A 15047-nucleotide genomic window follows, 5' to 3' on the forward strand; every position below is an offset into this window, starting at 1 on the left:
GCCATAGAGAGAAGAACAAACCCCCCCAAAATTCTTCACATTTATTAACTGTAAAAGGGTCAGGGCTGAGCATGTTGGTCATTTACAAAATATTCATGAGTGGGTGACTGGGGACAAAGAGAAGGCAAATGTATTGAATACTTTCTTCATTTCTGTGTATACAAAGGAGCATGGGGGGCTCAAGTCCATAAAGGGGATAGTATGTGGATAGCCCCTTATGAACCACTATTGCTCAAAACTGATATGGTTCAAAGACATTTAGACAAAAAAAAGCACCTGGACAAGATGGCTTACACCCATGTGTTCTAAAAGAGTTGAGCTCTGCTGTATCTAAGCCATTATTTCTAATCTTTAGTGACTCCAATAACTGGCATAGTACCACTGTGTTGGCTAAGGCCAATGTGGTGCCAATATTTAAAAAGGGATCCAAGGCTTTACCAAGTAATTACAGACCTGTTAGTGTAACTTCTATAGTTGGGAAGATACTGGAGAGTTTAATAAAAAGACCACATAGAGGAGTTCTTGCTGGAAAAAAACATTTTAAGTCACAGACAGCATGGATTCATGAAAGACAGAAGTTGTCAAACAAATCTGATTTCTTTTTATGAGGAGGTGAGCAAAACCTTGGACAAGGGGGTAGCTGTGGTATACAGTGGGGCAAAAAAGTATTTAGTCAGCCACCAATTGTGCAAGTTCTCCCACTTACAAATATGAGAGAGGCCTGTAATTGGCATCATAGGGAGACCTCAGCTATGAGAGACAAAATGAGAAAACAAATCCAGACAATCCCATTGGCTGATCTGGAAAGAATTTATTTGCAAATTATGGTGGAAAATAAGTATTTGGTCACTTACAAACAAGCAAGATTTCTGGCTCTCACAGACCTGTACCTTCTTCTTTAAGAGGCTCCTCTGTCCTGCACTCATTACCTGTATCAATGGCACCTGTTTGAACTTGTTATCAGTATAAAAGACACCTGTCCACAACCTCAAACAGTCACACTCCAAACTCCACTATGGTGAAGACCAAAGAGCTGTCGAGGGACACCAGAAACAAAATTGTAGACCTGCACCAGGCTGGGAAGACTGAATCTGCAATAGGCAAGCAGCTTGGTGTGAACTAATCAACTGTGGGAGCAATAATTAGAAAATGGAAGACATACAAGACCACTGATAATCTCCCTCGATCTGGGGCTCCACGCAAGATCTCACCCCGTGGGGCCAAAATGATCACAAGAACGGTGAGCAAAAATCCCAGGACCACACGGGGGGGGGGGGGGGGACCTAGTGAATGACCCGCAGAGAGCTGGGACCAACGTAACAAGGGCTACCATCAGTAACACACTACACCGCCGATGTCAGGAATCTAGGAGTGACCAGAAAGGTGTGGACTGACACAGGGAAACGCAGGTTTCAGGTATAGTATAATAATACAGTTTATTATTAGCCACCCAGATATATATATATAAACGCACAGTGAACAAACCAACCTTCCACTAATCTTAGTACGTGCAGGAACACAGGCGTAGTCAGGGCTGGAGAGGTGGAATGGTCAGGCCGGCCGTAGGGTTCTGTAATGACTTTTCGGTGGTACCTCTAGCGGTCCTCAGGACAGGATTCCCCAGGGCGCGGAGTCTAAGTCCCAGTCTGCTTATTCACCAGGGCCCCTGATGGTGGGGATGGACTTGGAGCAGACAGGAACCAGGTCGCGGCCCCTGAGTACACCTGCTCATGGTAGAGGGATCCGCCAGAGGTATGTGCAGGTAGAAAGCCTGATGTGAAGAGGCAGAAGGTGTGAGCAGGGACGGCTGGATCCGTGCAGGATGGATGGATGGCAGAGTAGCTAGCGTGGTCAGACGGGTCAGGTCAGCAACGTGCGGGCAGCGAGGTACCAAAGGAGCAGGCAGAGAATGGTCAGGGTCACAAGCTGGGTTCAGTAACTCACGGGCAGCGCAGTACAAAGGATCAGGCAGAGAATGGTCAGGGTCACAAGCCGAGTTCAACAGGAGACGGTCAGCAGAGGTCAGGATCAAGCAGGGTCAGCAACGAGGCAGGAACACAAGATACCAGGTACAGAGGCTCATGGGAAAACATACACCAAGGCCCAGATCACAGGCCTGGTCATGCCTTAAATACACCTTCTGCAATCAGCCCCAGGTTTGGCTGATTGCAGGTGTGAGCTTCTGGCTGCTGAGAGCACCCGCTGGTCAGCTCTGGTACTGCAGCCCACACGGCAGGTGAGTCCCACCACCAGTGCTGAGTCCATTCCTGACAGCCAGGGACTCAGATCCTGCAGTGCCAGACGTGTCCCCCTGCTTAAGCCAGTACATGTCCGGGCCCGTCTGAAGTTTGCTAGAGAGCATTTGGATGATCCAGAAGAGAATGTCATATGGTCAGAAGAAACCAAAATAGAACTGTTTGGTAGAAACACAACTCGTCGTGTTTGGAGGAGAGAGAATGCTGAGTTGCATCCAAAGAACACCATACCTACTGTGAAGCATGGGGGTGGCAACATCATGCTTTGGGGCTGTTTCTCCACAAAGGGACCAGGACGACTGATCCATGTACAGGACAGAATGAATGGGGCCATGTATCGTGAGATTTTGAGTGCAAACCTCCTTCCATCAGCAAGGGCATTGAAGATGAAACGTGGCTGGGTCTTCCAACATGACAATGATCCCAAACATACCGCCCGGGCAATGAAGGAGTGGCTTCGTAAGAAGCATTTCAAGGTCCTGGAGTGGCCAAGCCAGTCTCCAGATCTCAACCCCATAGAAAACCTTTGGAGGGAGTTGAAAGTCCGTGTTGCCCAGCGACAGCCCCAAAACATCACTGCTCTAGAGGAGATCTGCATGGAGGATGGGCCAACATACCAGCAACAGTGTGTGCCAACCTTGTGAAGACTTCCAGGAAACGTCTGACCTCTGTCATTGCCAACAAAGGATATATAACAAAGTATTGAGAGGAACTTTTGATATTGACCAAATACTTATTTTCCACCATAATTTGCAAATAAATTCTTTCCAAATCAGCCAATGTGATTGTCTGGATTTGTTTTCTCATTTTGTCTCTCATAGTTGAGGTCTACCTATGATGCCAATTACAGGCCTCTCTCATCTTTGTAAGTGGGAGAACTTGCACAATTGGTGGCGGACTAAATACTTTTTTGCCCCACTGTACTTGGACAGAGGGCCGGAGGTGGACGTGGAATGCTTGGACAGAAAAAGTGTTGGACACAGTTCCCCACACACAGCTAATGTGTAAGGTAAAGTCTACAGGCAGGAAATATCTGTATGTAAATGGATAGAAAACTGGCTTAAAGATCGTATTCAGAGAGTAGTGGGTAATGATTCGTACTCTGAATGGTCTAGGGGTGTCAGTGGTGTACCCCAAGGTTCAGTGTTATTAGTGGTGTACCCCAAGGTTCAGTGTTATTAGTGGTGTACCCCAATGTTCAGTGTTATTAGTGGTGTACCCCAATGTTCAGTGTTATTAGTGGGGTACCCCAGGGTTCAGTGTTATTAGTGGTGTACCCCAAGGTTCAGTGTTATTAGTGGGGTACCCCAGGGTTCAGTGTTATTAGTGGGATACCCCAATGTTCAGTGTTATTAGTGAAGTACCCCAATGTTCAGTGTTATTAGTGGGGTACCCCAGGGTTCAGTGTTATTAGTGGAGTACCCCAATGTTCAGTGTTATTAGTGGGGTACCCCAGGGTTCAGTGTTATTAGTGGAGTACCCCAATGTTCAGTGTTATTAGTGGGGTACCCCAGGGTTCAGTGTTATTAGTGGTGTACCCCAAGGTTCAGTGTTATTAGTGGAGTACCCCAATGTTCAGTGTTATTAGTGGAGTACCCCAATGTTCAGTGTTATTAGTGGGGTACCCCAATGTTCAGTGTTATTAGTGGGATACCCCAGGGATCAGTGTTATTAGTGGGGTACCCCAGGGTTCAGTGTTATTAGTGGTGTACCCCAAGGTTCAGTGTTAGTGGAGTACCCCAATGTTCAGTGTTATTAGTGGAGTACCCCAAGGTTCAGTGTTATTAGTGGAGTACCCCAATGTTCAGTGTTGGGACCCTTACTTTTTAATATATATATAAACAATATAGGGTCTGAGATTATAAATCCCATTTCAGTCTTTGCAGATGACACCAAGCTGTGCCGGGAATAACGTCCTTACAGGATGTCTCCAATTTACATGCCGACCTCAATGCTCTGTGTAATTGGGGGACTATGGGGCCAATGAGGGATAATGTTGATAAATGTAAGGTTCTGCACTTGGGGGCTAAGAATAAGCATGCATCATACATACTGGGGGGGTACAACTGGGGGAATCAATGGAGAAGAATGAGGGGGGTTAATAATGACATGCAATGCCAAGCTGCAAGTTCTAAAATCCTCTCTTGTATTAGGAGAGGTATAGACTCCAGAGAGAGAGATATCACCCCCCCTTCCCCGATACAAATCATTAGTAAGACCTCATCTGGAATATGCAGTTCAGTTTTGGGCGCCAATTCACAAAAAGAACATTGGGGAACTGGAGGAAGTACAGAGAAGGGCAACCAAACTGATATGAGGCATGCAGGAGATCAGCTATGAGGAAAGAGTTTAATTTATTGTCTCATGAGAAGAGGGGATTTTGTTAAATAATAAAGAAAAAGGGTACAGAAATACAACATGTCATCACCTGGGCATTCCCTTTCTTTCTTTCTTTCTTTCTTTCTTTCTTTCTTTCTTTCTTTCTTTCTTTCTTTCTTTCTTTCTTTCTTTCTTTCTTTCTTTCTTTCTTTCTTTCTTTCTTTCTTTCTTTCTTTCTCTCTTTCTCTCTTTCTCTCTTTTTCTCTTTCTCTCTCTCTCTCTCTTTCTCTCTCTCTCTCTCTCTCTCTCTCTCTCTCTCTCCCTCTCCTCCCCCTCTCTCCCCCCTCCCTCTCCCCCCCCCCTCCCTCTCTCCCCCCCTCTCCCTCTCTCCCCCCCTCTCCCTCTCTCTCCCTCTCTCCCTCCCTCTCCCTCTCTCCCTCCCTCTCCTCCCCCTCCCTCTCTCCCTCCCTCTCTCCCCCTCCCTCTCTCCCTCCCTCTCTCCCCCTCCCCCTCTCCCCCTCTCCCTCTCTCTCTCTCCCTCCCCCTCTCTCTCCCCCTTCCCTCTCTCTCTCCCCCTCCCTCTCTCCCCCTCCCTCTCTCCTCCCCCCTCCCTCTCTCCTCCCTCCCTCTCCCCCCCCTCCCTCCTCCCTCCCTCTCCCCCCCCTCCCTCTCCCCCCCTCTCTACTCTCCTATCTCTCCCCCCCTCTCTACTCTCCTATCTCTCCCCCCCTCTCTTTTTCTCCCTATTCTATAGACTATAGAATAGAATAGAAAATACAAAAATAGAAAAGAATAGAGTAAAAGAACAGAATAGAATAGAAGATAATAGACAAGAACAGAATAAAATAGAAAATAAAGGAATTGAATAGAATAAGAAGAATAGAACATAAAGGCTGTAAAATCAATCATTTCTCCTTCTCTCTGGCTGCATTCCTGCAGCCATTGAGAACTACTGTGTGAGCTGTGATTGGTCACAGCTTGTCACATGGTACAAGGCTGTTGTGAATGGCCCTGTACCATGTGATCTCGGTGATTATTCACAGATTTCACACGTAGTAAGCAATGATGTCAGAAGTGACATCTTGTTTACTACTATTCATGTGATCACTGATTGGCCAATCAGTGATCACATGATCGGGACCTTACACAGAGGTCCCGTACAGTGATCGGTGTTCTCCGGACACAGTGGGCACCGGATTGCTCTCAGGAAGCGCACACAGGCAGGGAAGCGGGAGGATGTTTATAAATGGCCACCCACCCCTGCACTGCCCCCATGTCCGGCCGTTTATGTACATGGGCCCCGGACAGGAAGTGGTGAAGGAGACTTCCATGTCTTTCCTGTAACTGAACATTAGACACATTTTTTTGGGGGTGGGGTAAGGAGGCCCCCCTGTCAGGTTGGCTGTATGGGGCCCCGTGGTTTCTAACAGCAACCCTGTGACCAGGTGCGTGCAGCTGAAATCTGATTGGCTGTTGGGTTACTGTCTTTTGTTTTCCACCTCCTCATCGTCCTTTGGGGTGCCGTGTACATTGTGTGCCGGTCTACGACCGGTGAAGAGTGAGACAATGTCAGTTTGCCTTTGTCTGGCAGCCTCCACGTCGCAACTGTCACTTACAATGACCGTCTCTTCCAGCTAATGGGACGGAGCGCAGACATCCTCGGCACACCGCTTATGCTCGCTCCCGACTCCCAACGAACGCTGTCATTGGCGTGATGTACAGCGGGGCCCGGAACACGGAGAACAAGCAATGTCATGACTGCCAGTCGCCAACATCAAGTATGCCGAACAACGTCAACCCGGGTCCAATTCTCCAACGTCGTGCGATACGGGTCAGCGCTTTCCTTTTTGTCTGACGGTGACGGGAAAACAAGACGAGTAAACGCATTACTGCAGCCAGCCTGGGAGCTTCCTGATGGAATGTAAAGACCCCCCCGACCACATCGATCCCCACTTTGAAATTGTGCCACTTACAGGGAAGTCGATTTCAGGTGCGATTGGCAAGACATTGGTGCGGCTCCGACCAAGCCGGGACCGCACCGACAGGACCTCACCGACAGGACCGCACCGACAGGACCGCACTGCTAGGACCTCACCGACAGGACCTCACCGACAGGACCGCACCGACAGGACCGCACCGACAGGACCGCACCGACAGGACCTCACTGACAGGACCGCACCAAAAGCACCGCACCGACAGGACCGCACTGACAGGACCGCACCAAAAGCACCGCACCGACAGGACCGCACCGACAGGACCTCACCGACAGGACTGCACCAAAAGCACCGCACCGACAGGACCGCACTGACAGCACCGCACCGACAGGACCGCACCGACAGGACCGCACCGACAGGACCTCACCGACAGGACTGCACCAAAAGCACCGCACCGACAGGACCGCACTGACAGCACCGCACCAAAAGCACCGCACCGACAGGACCGCACCGACAGGACCTCACCGACAGGACCGCACCAAAAGCACCGCACCGACAGGACCGCACTGACAGGACCGCACCAAAAGCACCGCACCGATAGGACCACACCGATAGGACCGCACCGATAGGAACGCACCGATAGGACCACTGTAATCGCAGACAATAGGGTGCGACTTTCCATACGATTTACAAGTCATGAGTGTAATTAACTTCAATGTATTTAAAGAGAAACAATGTCATATGTTGCAGAGTACCGAACTTTAGATGTGACGGCTGCATTGGTTTTCTATTTTCACTTTATTACCATCTCCTATGGGATGGACTGGACCCCCCTCTCAACGATAGATCCACCTGAGAAACAACATATTCACCCACAGTAACATCAGATCTGTGAGGCATTACTAGCGATAGGGAAAGCTTCTGGTGGAGTAGGGAGAGAGTAGGGATTTATGTCTACCTTCTAAGGAAGCTTCTCCTATGGGATGGACTGGACCCCCCTCTCAGCAATAGATCCACCTAGCAACAACAAACACCCAACCTCAACAGTAGACCACCACAGCAACAATAGACCCCCCAAGGATCAAAGAAAACTCACACCAGCAAGAATAGACCTCCCCCTAGTGACACTAGACCCACCAACAGCAATAGACCCACCCCACCAGCAACAGTAGACCCCTGCCACCAGCAACAATGTCCCCCACTCCTTAGCAGCTAGCATCAGTTGACCCTCCAACACACACTAGGACCCCTGGCCAGTCCCAAGGCACAATCCTCGGGAAAATTTTTTTTAGTAATGCCCCCCCCCCCCCACGGCGTTGTTTATCCAGACGCTGATCTAGAATGTGTTGTCAGAAATTCAGGACAAGAACTCAGGACACGAGGCGGTAATCCATCTCTTCTGAAAGCCCCGATTCACGCCAGCCGGAGATCGATATCCAGCTGCTTCCCTACATCAAACATCCAATTAACAATAATCGCTGAGGATTATCGCCCCCCGCCACGTGGTCGCGGCGTCTGTCAGGCCTCCGAGCGCTGGCATCCCTCCCCGCCAATTCTTACACACAGAAGCTACATAAACACAAACCCCCAGTCATTGCGTGTAAGTGGACCTGTCATTACAAATCACACGTCGCATCCATCAGTACGTTATTACCGTGTAAAAAAAAAAGAAAAAAAAGTATGACAAGCAAAATAAACAGAAAAAAAAATAAAAATAATTTTGCTTTCCTTGAATTATTATTATTTTTTTTTTAAAGTACTAATTGTTTGTCGTGATAAATAATACCTATCATGTATTATGAAAAATAAATAAAACAAATAAAAAAAAAGTATGACAAGCAAAATAAACAAAAAAAATAAAATAAAAATAATTTTGCTTACCTTGAATAATTTTTTTTATTTTTTAAAGTACTAATTGCTTGTCGTGATAAATAAATAAATAATACCTATCGTGTATTATGATAAATAAATAAAACAAACTAAAAAAATAGTATGACAAGCAAAATAAACAAACAAAAAAATAAAAATAATTTTGCTTTCCTTGAATATTTTTTTTTTATTTTTTAAGGTACTAATAGCTTGTCGTGATAAATAAATAAATAATACCTATCGTGTATTATGACAAATAAATAAAACAAAACAACAAAAAACGACCTATTTGTTTACTATTAACAATAAATAAGTAGAAAGTACCTATTGCTTATCACAAGCAAAAAGAAATAAACAAACTGTAAAATACCTATTGTTTACTATGAGCAAAAAAATATTAAAAATAAAATAAAAAATTTTAAAAGTATATATTGCTTAACATGAGCAAATGAAAAATAGATAAAAACTACTTATTGGTTATCATGAGCAAAAAAGAAATAAATACATCTACAAATTTGTACCTATTGTTTATTATGAGTAAAAAAAAAAGTATGACAAGAAAAATAAACAAAAAAAATAATAATAATAGTTTTGCTTTCCTTGAATAATTTTTTTTTTTAAAGTACTAAGTGCTTGTCATGATCCTAAATAAATAAATAAATAATACCTATCGTGTATCATGACAAATAAATAAAACAAACTAAAAAAAAGTATGACAAGCAAAATAAACAAAAAATAAAAAATAAATTATTTTGCTTTCCTTGAATATATATTTTTTTTTTTAAAGTACTAATTGCTTGTCGTGATCAATAAATAAGTAATACCTATCGTGTACTATGACAAATAAATAAATCAAAACAACAAAAAACGACCTCTTTGTTTACTATTAACAATAAATAAATAAGTAAAAAGTACCTATTGCTTATCACAAGCAAAAATAAATAAACAAACTGTACTTATTACTTATCATGGGGGAGGGGGAGAAATAATAAATAGATACATGAAGTAAAAATACCTATTGTTTATTATGAGCAATAAAAAAAAATAATAAAATTTTTTAAAAGTATATATTGCTTAACACGAGCAATTGAAAAATAGATAAAAATGACTTATTGGTTATCATAAGCAAAAAGAAATAAATACATCTACAAATTTGAAGTACCTATTGTTTATTATGAGTAAAAAAAAAAAAAGTATGACAAGCAAAATAAACAAAAAATAATAGTTTTGCTTTCCTTGAATTTTTTTTTTTTTTTTAAGTACTAAGTGCTTGTCATGATCCTAAATAAATAAATAATACCTATCCTGTATTATGACAAATAAATAAAACAAAACAACAAAAAACGACCTATTTGTTTACTATTAACAATAAATAAATAAGTAAAAAGTACCTATTGCTTATCACAAGCAAAAATAAATGAACAAACTGTACCCATTACTTATCATGGGGGAAGGGGGGGGGGAATAATAAATAGATACATGAAGTAAAAATACCTATTGTTTACTATGAGCAAAAAAATAAAAAAAATAAAATAAAAAATTTTAAATGTATATATTGCTTAACATGAGCAAATGAAAAATATATAAAAACTACTTATTGGTTATCATGAGCAAAAAGAAATAAATACATCTACAAATTTGAAGTACCTATTGTTTATTATGAGTAAAAAAAAAAAAGTATGACAAGCAAAATAAACAAAAAATAATAGTTTTGCTTTCCTTGAATTTTTTTTTTTTTTAAGTACTAAGTGCTTGTCATGATCCTAAATAAATAAATAAAACCTATCGTGTATTATGACAAATAAATAAAACAAAACAAAAAAAAGTATGACAAGCAAAATAAACAAAAAATAAAAAATAAATTATTTTGCTTTCCTTGAATATTTTTTTTTTTTTTTTAAAGTACTAATTGCTTGTCGTGATCAATAAATAAGTAATACCTATCGTGTACTATGACAAATAAATAAAACAAAACAACAAAAAACGACCTATTTGTTTACTATTAACAATAAATAAATACGTAAAAAGTACCTATTGCTTATCACAAGCAAAAATAAATAAACAAACTGTACTTATTACTTATCATGGGGGAGGGGGAAAAATAATAAATAGATACATGAAGTAAAAATACCTATTGTTTATTATGAGCAATAAAAAAAAAAATAAAAATTTTTAAAAGTATATATTGCTTAACACGAGCAAATGAAAAATATATAAAAACTACTTATTGGTTATCATGAGCAAAAAGAAATAAATACATCTACAAATTTGAAGTACCTATTGTTTATTATGAGTAAAAAAAAAAAAGTATGACAAGCAAAATAAACAAAAAATAATAGTTTTGCTTTCCTTGAATTTTTTTTTTTTTTTAAGTACTAAGTGCTTGTCATGATCCTAAATAAATAAATAAAACCTATCATGTATTATGACAAATAAATAAAACAAACTAAAAAAATAGTATGACAAGCAAAATAAACAAACAAAAAAATAAAAATAATTTTGCTTTCCTTGAATATTTTTTTTTTATTTTTTAAGGTACTAATAGCTTGTCGTGATAAATAAATAAATAATACCTATCGTGTATTATGACAAATAAATAAAACAAAACAACAAAAAACGACCTATTTGTTTACTATTAACAATAAATAAGTAGAAAGTACCTATTGCTTATCACAAGCAAAAAGAAATAAACAAACTGTAAAATACCTATTGTTTACTATGAGCAAAAAAATATTAAAAATAAAATAAAAAATTTTAAAAGTATATATTGCTTAACATGAGCAAATGAAAAATAGATAAAAACTACTTATTGGTTATCATGAGCAAAAAAGAAATAAATACATCTACAAATTTGTACCTATTGTTTATTATGAGTAAAAAAAAAAGTATGACAAGAAAAATAAACAAAAAAAATAATAATAATAGTTTTGCTTTCCTTGAATAATTTTTTTTTTTAAAGTACTAAGTGCTTGTCATGATCCTAAATAAATAAATAAAACCTACCGTGTATCATGACAAATAAATAAAACAAACTAAAAAAAAGTATGACAAGCAAAATAAACAAAAAATAAATTATTTTGCTTTCCTTGAATATTTTTTTTTTTTTTTTTTAAAGTACTAATTGCTTGTCGTGATCAATAAATAAGTAATACCTATCGTGTACTATGACAAATAAATAAAACAAAACAACAAAAAACGACCTCTTTGTTTACTATTAACAATAAATAAATAAGTAAAAAGTACCTATTGCTTATCACAAGCAAAAATAAATAAACAAACTGTACTTATTACTTATCATGGGGGAGGGGGAGAAATAATAAATAGAATACATGAAGTAAAAATACCTATTGTTTATTATGAGCAATAAAAAAAAATAATAAAAATTTTTAAAAGTATATATTGCTTAACACGAGCAATTGAAAAATAGATAAAAATGACTTATTGGTTATCATAAGCAAAAAGAAATAAATACATCTACAAATTTGAAGTACCTATTGTTTATTATGAGTAAAAAAAAAAAAAGTATGACAAGCAAAATAAACAAAAAATAATAGTTTTGCTTTCCTTGAATTTTTTTTTTTTTTTAAGTACTAAGTGCTTGTCATGATCCTAAATAAATAAATAATACCTATCATGTATTATGACAAATAAATAAAACAAACTAAAAAAATAGTATGACAAGCAAAATAAACAAACAAAAAAATAAAAATAATTTTGCTTTCCTTGAATATTTTTTTTTTATTTTTTAAGGTACTAATAGCTTGTCGTGATAAATAAATAAATAATACCTATCGTGTATTATGACAAATAAATAAAACAAAACAACAAAAAACGACCTATTTGTTTACTATTAACAATAAATAAGTAGAAAGTACCTATTGCTTATCACAAGCAAAAAGAAATAAACAAACTGTAAAATACCTATTGTTTACTATGAGCAAAAAAATATTAAAAATAAAATAAAAAATTTTAAAAGTATATATTGCTTAACATGAGCAAATGAAAAATAGATAAAAACTACTTATTGGTTATCATGAGCAAAAAAGAAATAAATACATCTACAAATTTGTACCTATTGTTTATTATGAGTAAAAAAAAAAGTATGACAAGAAAAATAAACAAAAAAAAAAATAATAATAGTTTTGCTTTCCTTGAATAATTTTTTTTTTTAAAGTACTAAGTGCTTGTCATGATCCTAAATAAATAAATAAAACCTACCGTGTATCATGACAAATAAATAAAACAAACTAAAAAAAAGTATGACAAGCAAAATAAACAAAAAATAAATTATTTTGCTTTCCTTGAATATTTTTTTTTTTTTTTTAAAGTACTAATTGCTTGTCGTGATCAATAAATAAGTAATACCTATCGTGTACTATGACAAATAAATAAATCAAAACAACAAAAAACGACCTCTTTGTTTACTATTAACAATAAATAAATAAGTAAAAAGTACCTATTGCTTATCACAAGCAAAAATAAATAAACAAACTGTACTTATTACTTATCATGGGGGAGGGGGAGAAATAATAAATAGAATACATGAAGTAAAAATACCTATTGTTTATTATGAGCAATAAAAAAAAATAATAAAAATTTTTAAAAGTATATATTGCTTAACACGAGCAATTGAAAAATAGATAAAAACGACTTATTGGTTATCATAAGCAAAAAGAAATAAATACATCTACAAATTTGAAGTACCTATTGTTTATTATTAGTAAAAAAAAAAAAAAGTATGACAAGCAAAATAAACAAAAAATAATAGTTTTGCTTTCCTTGAATTTTTTTTTTTTTTTAAGTACTAAGTGCTTGTCATGATCCTAAATAAATAAATAATACCTATCCTGTATTATGACAAATAAATAAAACAAAACAACAAAAAACGACCTATTTGTTTACTATTAACAATAAATAAATAAGTAAAAAGTACCTATTGCTTATCACAAGCAAAAATAAATGAACAAACTGTACCCATTACTTATCATGGGGGAGGGGGGGGGGGGGAGAAATAATAAATCGATACATGAAGTAAAAATACCTATTGTTTACTATGAGCAAAAAAATAAAAAAAATAAAATAAAAAATTTTAAATGTATATATTGCTTAACATGAGCAAATGAAAAATAGATAAAAACTACTTATTGGTTATCATGAGCAAAAAGAAATAAATACATCTACAAATTTGAAGTACCTATTGTTTATTATGAGTAAAAAAAAAAAAGTATGACAAGCAAAATAAACAAAAAATAATAGTTTTGCTTTCCTTGAATTTTTTTTTTTTTTTTAAGTACTAAGTGCTTGTCATGATCCTAAATAAATAAATAATACCTATCGTGTATTATGACAAATAAATAAAACAAAACAACAAAAAACGACCTATTTGTTTACTATTAACAATAAATAAATAAGTAAAAAATACCTATTGTTTATTATGAGCAAAAAAAATGCTAAACTCTTCTAAATGCTACTAACAGCTTTTTTTGTCTAGCTTTTTTTTTTATTATTTTTTTTCCTACATGTACTGTAAAAACGTTAATAAATCGGTCACGTTTCTAAACGCTACTAACAGCGTTTGTCTAGCTTTTTCTTTTTTTTTTTTTTTCTACATCTACTATAAAAACGCTAATAAATCAGCAACGCTTCTAAACGCTACTAACAGCTTTTGTCTAGCTTTTTGTTTTTATTTTTTCCTACATGTACTGTAAAAACACTAAAAAAAAAAGCTAATGCTTCTAAGCGCTACAAAAAAAAAAACGTTATTACCAGCGTTTTTTTATCCAGTGTTTTTGAGCATTAAAAAAACGCTAGTGTGCCTGGAGCCTTAGTCACCTTGTGAATGGTGAAGACGGGGATTGGTCTGTCTATGGGGATGCACAGGGTGAAGTCTATTGGTAGTAGTGGAGCGGAGCGTGCCTGTGCTCTCGCGCTGAAGATATATGAGCTCAGTGAATGGTGGGAGGCTGGTTCCATGTCTCTGTGTACAGATCTAGAGGCAGGATTGGCACGGCCGCTTGTGTTTGCCACCTATGTATATGATGGGTTTGTATTGTGTGTGGCGGGGGGGGGGGTGACCTTGTAGAATCCCCCCATCCCCCCCCCCAGGTTTGTTCGGTTTCCCCTCATTCCATGAGAACTGTCAGTATATCAGATGAAGGCTCGCCGCTACAGAGCAGGAAAGTGCAGGAAAGTGCAGGGAGCGCATCCTCTGATTGTTTATTGCACTCTTCTTCCTCAAGTGATTTTTGATGCGACTTTCATCTTTTTTTTTTTTTGTTTTTTGCCGATATGCAGACATTTGCAGACTATTACCGTTTTCACCCTCACATTTCCTCCCTGCATAAAGTCTGTATGAATGCATTTCAGAGGTGGAGATCTACCGGAACAACATCAAAGAGATCAAAGGACTCCGGGGTTCCAAGACCTTTTTTTTTTTTTTTAAATTTTTTTTTTATTATTTTAAATTTTTTGTAAAAATTTTTTTTTAACCTTTTAAGGACCGCCCTATAGCAGATATACTGCCACAGGGCGGAACCTGTGCACAGGTGATGGAAGATAGAAGACTCAACAGGGTCACGTGACCCTGCCGAGTCTTCTATCTCCCATCATATTTACCAAAATCCGTAGTCACGTGACCCTGCCGAGTCTTCTATCTCCCATCATACTTACC

This window comes from Staurois parvus, unplaced genomic scaffold, assembly GCF_062004578.1.
Source record: "Staurois parvus isolate SC_StPar_1 unplaced genomic scaffold, SC_StPar_1.0 ptg002046l, whole genome shotgun sequence".
Taxonomy (NCBI): Eukaryota; Metazoa; Chordata; class Amphibia; order Anura; family Ranidae; genus Staurois; species Staurois parvus.